The 11,389-nt window shown below is 44.7% G+C and overlaps 2 long non-coding RNA genes across 4 annotated transcripts in view; one reads left to right on the plus strand and one right to left on the minus strand.

Annotated features, from left to right (window-relative positions):
• Positions 1-11,383, plus strand: part of LOC102477491 (uncharacterized) — a 12,639-nt gene extending 1,256 nt beyond the window's left edge. Inside the window, exons 2-6 of one of the 3 annotated variants that reach the window (XR_335756.2) lie at positions 805-881; positions 1,978-2,084; positions 8,026-8,075; positions 10,821-11,096; positions 11,190-11,383. This is a non-coding gene — a long non-coding RNA (uncharacterized LOC102477491). Of the gene's footprint in view, positions 1-804; positions 882-1,977; positions 2,085-8,025; positions 8,076-10,820 lie in introns of all 3 variants that reach the window. The other 2 variants (XR_003550788.1, XR_001371016.2) reach the window with 2 other exon arrangements.
• On the minus strand, positions 1,786-5,483 carry LOC114009363 (uncharacterized). Its single transcript, XR_003550789.1, has 2 exons — positions 4,987-5,483; positions 1,786-2,021 (listed from the first exon to the last, which is right to left on the minus strand). It is a non-coding gene; the product is annotated as an uncharacterized LOC114009363 (long non-coding RNA).
• Positions 11,384-11,389: the final 6 nt, after the last annotated feature.

Here is an 11,389-nt window from a genome sequence, read left to right on the forward strand (position 1 = left end):
AGGCTTATGTGACTCAAAAATTTTTGGCTAAAAACATCAGCCCAAATTGCACACAAGTGGCATTTTCAATGTGTTTCTGTTTACTCCATTTCCGCTAACATGATACTACTTGTACATGCAAAATTTTCAGGATGTTATCTTCAGCCTGGAGAGAAAGAAGTTGTAATTTGCAGCTTTTGCTAAGAGTGATAACCTTATTAAGTAATGGGATTCTCTGATTAACTGCTGCTCACAAAACACTGTTGCCAAACTTGTTAGTCTGAAACCCACAACAGAACTATTGTCAGATCCACTTCTCCAAACCCCCAACCCCAGGGGATTTTACAGAAATATTTCCTATTTAAATAGCCGTCATTTTTCAGTATTTTTTATTGCTTCCACTAATAGGTTCACAATAAGTTAGGAGCCATTCTTAGATGGATCTCTAATCAACCTTGGGGAAGAGTTCAAGGAGAAAAGCAATTCTACTTAAAAAATGCTTTTTGTATGAAATGGGTAATGAGGAGATGTGCACGTTCATTGAGCACTGAAATGAACGGCGGTGCTTAGTCTGAGAGCACAGGCGCGATCTGTCCGGGCTCGATTAATGGGTTGGCACTTTCATTTCCTGGAACGGAGTGATAGCTCTTGCACAGCGATGCAGAGTTGGTGGGGAATTCTCTTTCCTGGTAACTTGCTTAGCACAATGAGCTCTATTCTGGTTATAAGAAATCCTTTTCCATGTGGGCTGTGAGGAGAAAGACCTCAGTGACAGGTCATCACGGTCTTAGCTATGTAAGCTCCTCTAATGCCTCTTTCCTGTAGACCTCTAGTGGGTTCCCCAGCTCAAGACTCTCAAGATCATGAAAATAAGAACGTGGTCAAAAATGGCCCATTCTGTGGTAAGTCACGGACCCATGGGCTCTTGGAGTGGGCTAAGGTGGGACTAGGCAACATGGACTTTGTCTAGTTCAGCTCCCTGGAACCTGGAAAGACAAAGTGATTTGCCTGAAGCCCTCAGCTGGTCAGTGGGAAGACCAGGACGAAAATGCTGGTTTGGTTCAAACTACCTTCTGGCTCTTAGGGAACAGGGCAGGGGCAGTGCATATGCTGTATGCACGTTCAGTGTGGGAGGCTGCGCACCAGCGAATATCGCCAGTTTCTCAAAGAGCAAACAATTACACAATGCCAAAAGCCATGATTGGCTTCCCTTCAATATCTCTCCTTCAAAACCATACTCTGATTGGCCACTAGAATCCCTCAGATTTGCATATCCAGCACCTCATGATTGGTCCACAAAGCAACCAATCTTAACCTACCTTTTACAACCAATCATAACCCACCTTTTACAACCAATCACGGCCCAACAACATGTATATAACCACGATTCCTGGCCCACAATCGCCAGATGACCCCGAAGAGCCTGAAGAGTTGTAACACCGCATAGTCTCCAGACGACCCTGAAGACCCTGAAGAATCGTAACACTGCGTCATCTCCATGTTGTAACACTGCGTCATTTGTCCCAACTCTCACTCCTTCCCTCAGGAAACCTGTTCGACTGTCCCCCGGGTCAGGACAGTTCAGGTGTGTGCACACTGCACATCAGCTTCACACTTCACTGTGTGTGCTGGGCGTGATCCTCTCCCAGCTATGTCTCATTACACACACGACACAATTGCTTAATCCAGGGCATGGTGGCTCCCTTCAGCATGGAGTTCCCTCCTTCTTTTCTAGGCCCCAAAATGTAGAGGTAACCAAATCTATGTTCATATTTGACAGAACAAAATGCAACGTTGACATCAAGATTTCTTCTTCACTTGGATCTTTTATAGTTAGGAATTGTACAACTATGAGGAACAATTAGCAGTACAAGCTGGACTTTTGGAGTTTGCATCTTTTGAAGGAACACAGGCTCAGAAAGGGATCCTTAAACCTCTGTGAGTGTGAGCAGCTGTAGGCAGTCTCCCTGCAAGTGGGTTTTCTTGTGTTGGTTCCAGGCCTTCATGGACATATAAGACCAGCCACCCAGGTTGAACCCGCACTGGAAGAGAAAGGCGACATGCAAGCTTGTGAATGTTTTGTCTGAGGCAGGGCGAGTAGCAAGGTTAGTATTTCCAGAGTCTAATTTTTTTTTCCCGAAATTAAGCTGTTTTACTATTTTATTGGTAGAAATACAATGAATCTCATAAACGTTAGCTACCATTTTACCATTATAAGAGAAGGTCAAAAGAATTAAATATTAATGCAAAGAGAAGTACAGAAACAATTCCACTAAAGTCACCAAGTCTATTAAGCTTTCATAAACCAAGGGGGAATAGGGAGAAGGCCTTCGTGGGGCGCACCCAGCTTTCCCTAGAGCTGTCCCCAGGCCCTCCTTGCTGTCTTTCCCCTGCTGTGGAGAAAGGTGACTTGGGAGGATTTTGCCTCCACCCACTGAATTGTTGTCATTGATACTTCTGTCAAGGATCATTGCTAAGCCGTGGGGACAGGATAGGGACCTCTGAGTAGGAACCTGGCAGGTGAGGATTAGGGCTGGCTCAAAAACCAGGAGCAATCATGACTAGATTCACAGCTAGAGACACAACCATCCGATAGAAGCAGACAACACGGAATAGGATTCCAGATCTGATGTACACTGTCTGAGGGGCTTTGACTTGCGCCATACTACAGGGGGGTGGGAGGGGGCAGGCCATCCTGTCTCTGATTTCTGATAAGACTCTTCGGGACACACCAGAGGAGAGACTAGCCCAAGACCCAGGACGGTCAGTCCCCTGGGGGCTCTAATCAAATCTCACATTCCTTCCCTGATCCAGGCTGCCCCTCTGTGGTCACAGGCTGGAATAGGAAGCTCAGGGAGACAGACAAAGTGCTCCACAGAGAACCTGGGCTCCTTTGAGAGGTCACTCCAGAGCCAGTGGGGCCTGGGCTGGTTGCCCTGAGCTGCAGCAGGCATCATGCTGGATAAGAGGGGACTCCCTGGAAGCAGCAAGTCAGGCCTGTGTGTCTTTGGCTGTCCAAGGAGCTCCCTTGGAAAGGCTTTTTCTTGCTATCTTCCTATGGGAATAATGAACATAAAGAAGTCGATCAGATAGCTGTATGTAGGCTCGTATAAATTCCATTCTTTATTAAAAATACAGAAATGTTTTTTTTATAGCATGAACAGAAAATATTGCATTGTCTTGAAATCTTAAGATTTATAAATCTTTTTGAATCACACTCAGGCCCACAATAGACTGTAAAAAAAAAAAACTGCATAAAAATGAGAAACATAATAAATACCTTAAAATGATTGAAATCATTAAGGTATTACTGTTTATTTAATTAAACTGTACACATCTGACCATAGCATAGCTACTGGTCATTGTTCAAGAGAATACTTTAAAAACAGAAAGCCAGACCTCTAAATAATGAATGAATTGGTGCAAAGGAAAAAGTTACAAATCAGAATAAAAAGGCTTTGAAAACCTTAAAGCACATGTTAAGATGCTGTCTTTTATATAATGGGTCTTTTATTAAACCACTGCACATTATGAAAATGAGTACATCCAACTTACTCCTAAAGAGCCTGCTATCCTTGGAGCCTGCTTATATTACAAATAACAGATTTATAAATATATGCAGCTAGAAACATGTGTTTTTATACACAGATAATAAATACATCTGTATGGACAGTATGATTAAATTAAATGAGAGGATAAGTAAGTTGAGTAAACTCTCCATTTGGAGGCACACAGGAATAGAATTTATGTTGTTTCTAAGTTATGGACACAGCATCTTTTTTTTCTTCTTGTTTTCCGTACCTTAGTGTAATGCCTATTTGCATCTAACCTGGTTATCTTATGTTTGCATGCTTTGCAAACTGAATTACAGAACCAAATTACCTATTACAATTTCCTATTATGTGACACAATTATACAGGGATGCTTTGAGGTGAGGGGATTGTCCCAATATTAGGAAACACTGATAGCATCAAACTGGCAAAGAGCAAAAATTAAGGAGCAGCCCTTTCCCCAGGTGGCAGGCTCTTTCTCTCTAGTGTAAACGCCACTCACCATGACAATGGGTTCAAGTCACCGATGACTAGCTTGCAAAATTAGGTCCACTGGTGTGTGTGTGTAAAGCTAGGACCTAAAAGTATACCATTTCCTAAGCTGGAAGCTCTGCTCTCTCTGAGAACTGTCAAATAAAACATGGAGGTGATTCCATGATGCTCACAGAAAGTGAAAAGAGAATAAATTTCCAAGTCATGAGAATATCTGCAGTTCAGACACCTGGTCCTTCTTGCACACATGCCTTGGCAAAAACAAATGATGTACAAACTTTTGCCGAGGACGTTTCTCTCCAATTCCCAAACCCAATGAGAGAAGCACATAAGAACATTCACACCCTTCAAAAAAAATCCTTTTATTTTTTATTATTCATTTAAGGTTTTTGCCATAGGGCACATGCACTTGCTGGAGAGAAACAGAGGGAGACAGGGAGAGGGAAGTGAGAAATCACCCTCTAGGGGGCCGGGGGATGACCACACCACAATTCCTTCTTCTTCATTCTCCTGGGATTTGGGGTATGCATGCACACATGCCTGGTATAATTTTTAAATTGCCAGGTCCGGACTTGAACTGCGGTCAGCCATGTGGGAGTCCGGCACCTTAACCAGTATGTTTCCTGCTAGACTCGCCCTTAAAAATCTTTAACTAGAAAGGAGGAAAGACTAGGTAGAAAGTGAGCATAGCCAACCCTGTTTTTATCCTCCTGAGATGAGATGGCCTATTCGTACCCTTGGTTTCTGGCTGCCTCGTGCCGTCAGTGTACATGAACTAAAGAAGCTTTGCAAGGGAGAAGGTGCAGGTACTCTTCTCCCATCCGGGGCTAGATCAGGAAGCCTCCGAGTGGGCTTTTGGGGGTAGAGAAGTAGCATGAAGTGACAGAAACACGAGATGAACTGAGGCTGAGTTGAGAGAAAGAATCTGAAAAAACAAACAAACTAACTAAAAAAATCGACTTACAAAATGAAAGGCATGTTGTCATTTCAGTCATTATCACGCCATGTTGCCAGGTCAGAGAATGCGGATTCCACTTCCTCACATGCCCTCGCTCCTCATCAAGAGCCTTGTCAGATAAGGATGGCCTAGCATAGCACACCTCTGGGCCTTGTGAAGCTTTGTGATGTTGCAATGGCACCTCATTAACAAAAAGTTTCACTGGTCGTAGAAAAAGAACAGTAACAGAGACAATTATGATGAAGTGATCATGTTTATGCCATTGATTTGGTTTTCTTTATATACATATATAATTAATTTACAAATGTACTTAAAATATAAAACATTTATGCCAATAAAATTACTTGTAGTTATTTACAGAAGAAAGAGAATCTAATCAACTAATGTCTACAAAACAGAACTATTTGTCGTATAAAGCAACTGATATTTTTAATTTTCCAGAGGATCAGATGAAGGGAGGTTTTTTGTTTATTTATTTATTTATTTATTTACTTACTTATGTATTTTGTAATTTTTACTGTAGGGTACATGCACCCAACAAAGAGAGACAGAGAGAAAATGAGAAATCACCCCCTTGGGAACTGGCCACCCCATAATCCCTTCTCCTCCAATCTCCTCTCAGGACTGTGAACATGCATGTGCATGTACCTGGCATGATTTTCAAGTGGCTGAATCTGGGACTTCAACCACACAGTTGGCCATGTATGATCCAGAGCCTTAACTTCCACACCATCTGCTGGCCCAGGAACTCTCTCTTTTTTTAATCATCATGCGATCAAAAATATAGTAAGAAGAGACAACAAATTAAATATTGTGGCTTAGAATGCATGGATGATACAATAAACCAAATTCCCTAAACTATCTTACATTTGGGCAGAAACACTTTCAGTTCCTGAGGAGGAAACAAGTTAGACTTCTAGAAAGACCTTGAGAGTGTTTGCTTGTGTTAGATAAAGCCAGAAGCTCTTTTCTAGAACTTTGCTGCCTTTCTCCCTCCTCTGCATGACACTTTCCTTCTGGAAATACAGCATCATCTCTCTCTGCTCAGACACAGCCGCTTCCTATTGCACAGATCTCAGTAGACTGGCCAATGTCTAAGAACAAAACCTCACCCCTGAAATGCTCCTGATGTATGTCCCGGTCCCACAACGTTGATGCTAGGAGCTTCCACTTACACAGGAGGCTCTAGCCTGGCATTGATCACTCGTAGGTGCAATCAGTGCTGAGTGGGTCTAGACAATGCTCTGTGCCCCGTGCGGACCTGCAGAATGATCAGGATCAGTGCTGGATTCCAGAGTGACTCTAGGGAGACGGCAGCAGCTGTGGGAAGCAACCCGTGCTCCTCAAGAGGGACACAGAATTGACTCTAGGTCATGTGATGCTTGACCTCCAAGGCTGAGTGAGGGGCGGTGCCTACTGGGACAGTCGTGCTTTATGGAGGTTCAAGAAGTCTGTGAATGAGACGTCGGGGTGAGTCACACAATGAAACATTCAAAAGGAGTAAGACTCTCGTTCCTAGTCTCAAGCACGGAACTGACGAGGCCAGACCCTGAGCAATGGAAAGAACGAGTGGAGACTGGGTAGGAGGCATGACAGGGCCAAGGATTGCTGTGGGTGGGCGACAACTGACCAGAAGATGCCACACGTGGGTCAGAACTGATGGGGCAGGGAGAGAAGAGGCTACTCGTTCATTCTTTCTCCACCTCCTCTTCTCTCAAAAAGGTGTTTGAGGGGAACCAGCAGTTAGCGTAATGGCTATGTCGCTGGATTCCCACGTAGTCGACCGCGGTTCACGTCCTGGACCTGGTGGCTTAAAACTCACGCTGGGCGTGTGTGCGTGCGTGCCCAAGATCCCGAGAGGAGAATGGAGGAGAAGGGATTGTGGCGTGACCATCCCCCCTGGGGGGTGATTTCTCGCTTTCTGTCTCTATGTCTCTCTCTGTCTGTCTGGCGAGCACACGCGCCCTATAGCGAAAAAGGGACACAGAATTGACTCTAGGTCATGTGATGCTTGACCTCCAAGGCTGAGTGAGGGGCGGTGCCTACTGGGACAGTCGTGCTTTATGGAGGTTCAAGAAGTCTGTGAATGAGACGTCGGGGTGAGTCACACAATGAAACATTCAAAAGGAGTAAGACTCTCGTTCCTAGTCTCAAGCACGGAACTGACGAGGCCAGACCCTGAGCAATGGAAAGAACGAGTGGAGACTGGGTAGGAGGCATGACAGGGCCAAGGATTGCTGTGGGTGGGCGACAACTGACCAGAAGATGCCACACGTGGGTCAGAACTGATGGGGCAGGGAGAGAAGAGGCTACTCGTTCATTCTTTCTCCACCTCCTCTTCTCTCAAAAAGGTGTTTGAGGGGAACCAGCAGTTAGCGTAATGGCTATGTCGCTGGATTCCCACGTAGTCGACCGCGGTTCACGTCCTGGACCTGGTGGCTTAAAACTCACGCTGGGCGTGTGTGCGTGCGTGCCCAAGATCCCGAGAGGAGAATGGAGGAGAAGGGATTGTGGCGTGACCATCCCCCCTGGGGGGTGATTTCTCGCTTTCTGTCTCTATGTCTCTCTCTGTCTGTCTGGCGAGCACACGCGCCCTATAGCGAAAACCTCTCCAAAAAAAAATAAAAAGAAAGAAAGGTGTTTGAGTTAGTGGGATGGAGAAAAACAGAAAAGGGGAGATAAAGAAACCAAGGCAGAAAAAGAGAATGAGATGGAAAGTTAAAAACTAATGGGAAAGGATGGCACAGTAGTGTGTCTGCGCCTTTGAGTAGGAGTTATGGGAGAAGGGAATGAGAAACGTCCCCATGAGGCCAGAATCTGAGAGAGGCAGAAGCTGCCAATCATACAACAAAAGAGGGAGGAACCCAAAGCCCAGAACTACTATGGTGGCAAAGCCCCGCTGGCCTTTGCCAAAGTAACTGAGCGTAAATGCTTTCAAAGGTTATCAGGACGACCCCTCCTTTTCCAGGTAAGAAATTAGGGGTATGAGGGGAGGTAACCTTGACTTTTTTTTTTTTTTCACTGCCCGATACTCTTCCCCCACAGAGTGAAGTGGAACCCACAGTGGAGGGAGCAGAGAAGGTTCCACACTGGAGGTGAGCTGTCCAGGTGTCACCAGAGGCTGTTACTCCCAGCTCTGGGATCCCAAGGTTCTAGGTACAAGAGCATTTTCTGTACACTCCCAATATCTCTGCTCACCATGTCTACAGATAGAGCAAAATGGTTACTTTAAAATGAACATGTTAAATGTTATGTATCCAAATAATGTCACCCATCAAAGTAGTCTACTCTCCTCGGACCAGCAGTTAGTGTAATGGCTAGGTCGCTGAACTCTCATGTAGTCAACCGCAGTTAGAGTCCCGGACCCGGAGGCTTAAACTCACGCCGGGCATGTGTGCATGCGTGCCCAACAATGTGCCCAAGATCCCAAGAAGAGAATGGAAGAGAAGGGATTGTGGTGTGGCCATCCCCCTGGGGGGGTGATTTCTCGCTTTCTATCTCTCTGTCTTTCTCTGTTTTTCTGGTGAGTGCACATGCCCTATAGCAAAAACCTCTTAAAAAAATAAATGAAAAAATAGCCTACACTCTTTATCCTGGTATCTACCCAATATATTTAAGTTACTGAGTGAATCATGCCTGTTATTGCTCAAGTCATTTGTAACAAGTAAGGAAACACACAAGAAAAAACCTAATCTGTACAGAGACACATCATTTTAAACCTCAAATTGAGTACCCATGTTATTCACCAGACATGATCCCAGTGGCTCTGGCTTGCTCCAAAAAGAAAAAAAAGAAATCCACCCTCAAGGGACGATGACAGGCTTCCAACAACACTTAGGAAAGAATGTGTCTTAGCTTTTAAAAACAACCCCAAAAGAGATGTACTAAAAATATTCTTAGCAATGACAACATACTTGGAACATGTGTCCAGACTTTTGAGGTGATCTCCTTAAGGTGAAACACTAATTTTTGGCATGAGGATATGCATGGCTCTATTCTTAAAGGTCCTATGTAACGTTCAGGGGGTAGAAAGAGAAGCCCCTGATGTTTCAGAATCTGCCCTCCAGCGAGGGTAGGGGCACAGGCTGAGCAAGGACAGGGGACACTGTCTCTGCCCTCCTCCCATGGGCTGCATGTTCTCCATCAGCTTGCACAAGAGATGAGGACTGGAGCGAGACTCGCTCTGCTACCTGACCACCTTGAGAAAAACAGAGATGGTGGACAGAGCTCTCTGCCCCCACAGAGAGGAGCTTGTCCTCCCGGCACAGATAACCAGCCATTGCAAGCCCTAATCTTCATTTTTCTCTTCTTTTAAGTTTAATTATCTATTTCTTCTGAGAGAGAGAGAGACTCCCCAAAGTGTGTCCATGTTGTGATCCACCCCATCTTAGCAGCCCTGGATCACAGGGACACACGCTCAGGGAGGCCTCCGGACACAAACCCACACCTTCCCCTTGGGGGTCTAGCTGTCTCACCACTTGGCCGGAGAAACTCTAATCTTAGAAGTGTCAAAGATTGGGGTCAGCAGGTGGCATGGTGGTTAAGGACACTGGACTCCCACATGACCAACTCTAGTTTGAGTCCTGGACATGGCAGCTTGCTTTCTCACTTTCTTTCTCCCCTCTCTCTCTCTCTCCCCCTCTCTGGTCAAATTAAAATAAATAATTTTTTTTTAAAAAAGTGTCAAGAATTGACAACAAAAATGAAAATATGTTTTTAAATAGCTGCTGCAAATGATCAGTTGTTATTATCTACTGCTTGCAATAGAGCCCCAGCCTAATCAGACCGTGACCTTAGGACAAAGGTGGGAATGGAACACAGCCAGTGACAAGGTTGCCCTTGAGTCAGAGGGAGTATTTGGAGAGCCAGGAGGAACAAAAGGCCCGTGCTCCTCTTTTCATCTGCCTGTATGGCAATTCCTGCAGTAAAGATGAAGCCTGGGTTAAAAAGAAAGAAAAAAATCTAGTGCTTTTGGGGTAAAAAATGAAAATTGGTGAAGCAGTTTTCCCTCCGCCAGTCAGTCAGCTGGTCAATGAATGTTGATGAGGTGCCTTTTACGGGCAGGTGCTACACCTGGGGTGGATAGTATCTGCGTCTTCCAAGTATCATGATGTACACATTTCATAGTGAATACCTTCGTAATCCAACATTTTATCTCAGTGAGCTACGTGAACTACAAGTTCTGTGTGCTTTGGGGTCTGATTTCTTAATCAATACTGGATAGTTCTGAGTGAAAAAGGATGCTTCAGAAGGTAAAAACCTCCCTTTACACTTCCTTCTCCAGCCTTCCCCAATTCCCACTTTTTGAGGTATTAATTTACAAATGCATGCTCATTCATGCATGCACACACGGGTGCAAAATCTAACTTGGGATTGGGTTGATAAACTGCATCATTTTTATAAATTCACAACAGACTGTGTTTACTTTTCTATCATCAATCATAACTTGTTTTTGTCTAAACTAAAGCTTCCTTAGTTCATTATATCACAGATAAGTACAATTAAGATCTAGGCAATCAACATCTCATAGTGTCTTTTTCACAGTTGTTAATGAGGTGTGTGACCTTATAGATTTATTCGGGCAAGCTTACAAACTCATATGCTTCTGTGACTATAACCAGATTTACAACTAAACTAAAACCCTCCCAGACCACCTAATTTTTTTTTTTGTTTATTTGGAGGCCATACACATTTCTCTAGTTTTTTATGACAGGACTAATGAATCTGGTGGCTGAACCTGTCTTAGTTCTCTTATCCACTTATATAAATGTCTGTTTCTCTATCACAGTGTGGGGAGCCTATAGCTGGGATCCTCTCACCCACGGCAATTTGCATTCTAGGTGTGGTTACCGCGGGGACAGGCTCTGTTAAAAAGAGAAAGATTTCAGAGTTGGCTTCATCTCAAACGTCTGCGTCTGATTCACAGACATCTGTGTCTTCTTGAGAAATTATGTTTTCAGAAGCAGAGCTGTCCAACAGAGACATCAGCCACTTCCTAAGGGGGGAGCTCTCTACAGTAGGCACTCAGGCGTGGTTACTTCTCAGGACTCGGGAGAAGGCAACTCAGCCCTAGGAGACCCTCCCTGAGATTGGATGAGGCTCCATTTATGACGGAGGTACACATTGGTCCCCAATGACAGCTAGTGAGGGCCTGTTATTTTATAGTGAGATGGTTGGAGATGCAATGCAAGGCTGTGGGTGTGTTCCAGAGTTCGATCCAACAGAAGACATTGATGTCGGCCTTTGCAACAAGCATCTAGTGTGCAGAACCCACTCCAAAGCTCAGGGCACGTGATCGGGCTACAGAGCAGAGCGCATGTGGAATGGCAGCGGAGAGCAAGACTCTTCAGACGGAAAGATGCTGTTGTCCCCACGCTGCCTGGCATTGTTATTTAACCAACTGCTGAAC

This window comes from Tupaia chinensis, unplaced genomic scaffold (assembly GCF_000334495.1).
Source record: "Tupaia chinensis unplaced genomic scaffold, TupChi_1.0 Scaffold000527_1, whole genome shotgun sequence".
Taxonomy (NCBI): domain Eukaryota; kingdom Metazoa; phylum Chordata; class Mammalia; order Scandentia; family Tupaiidae; genus Tupaia; species Tupaia belangeri.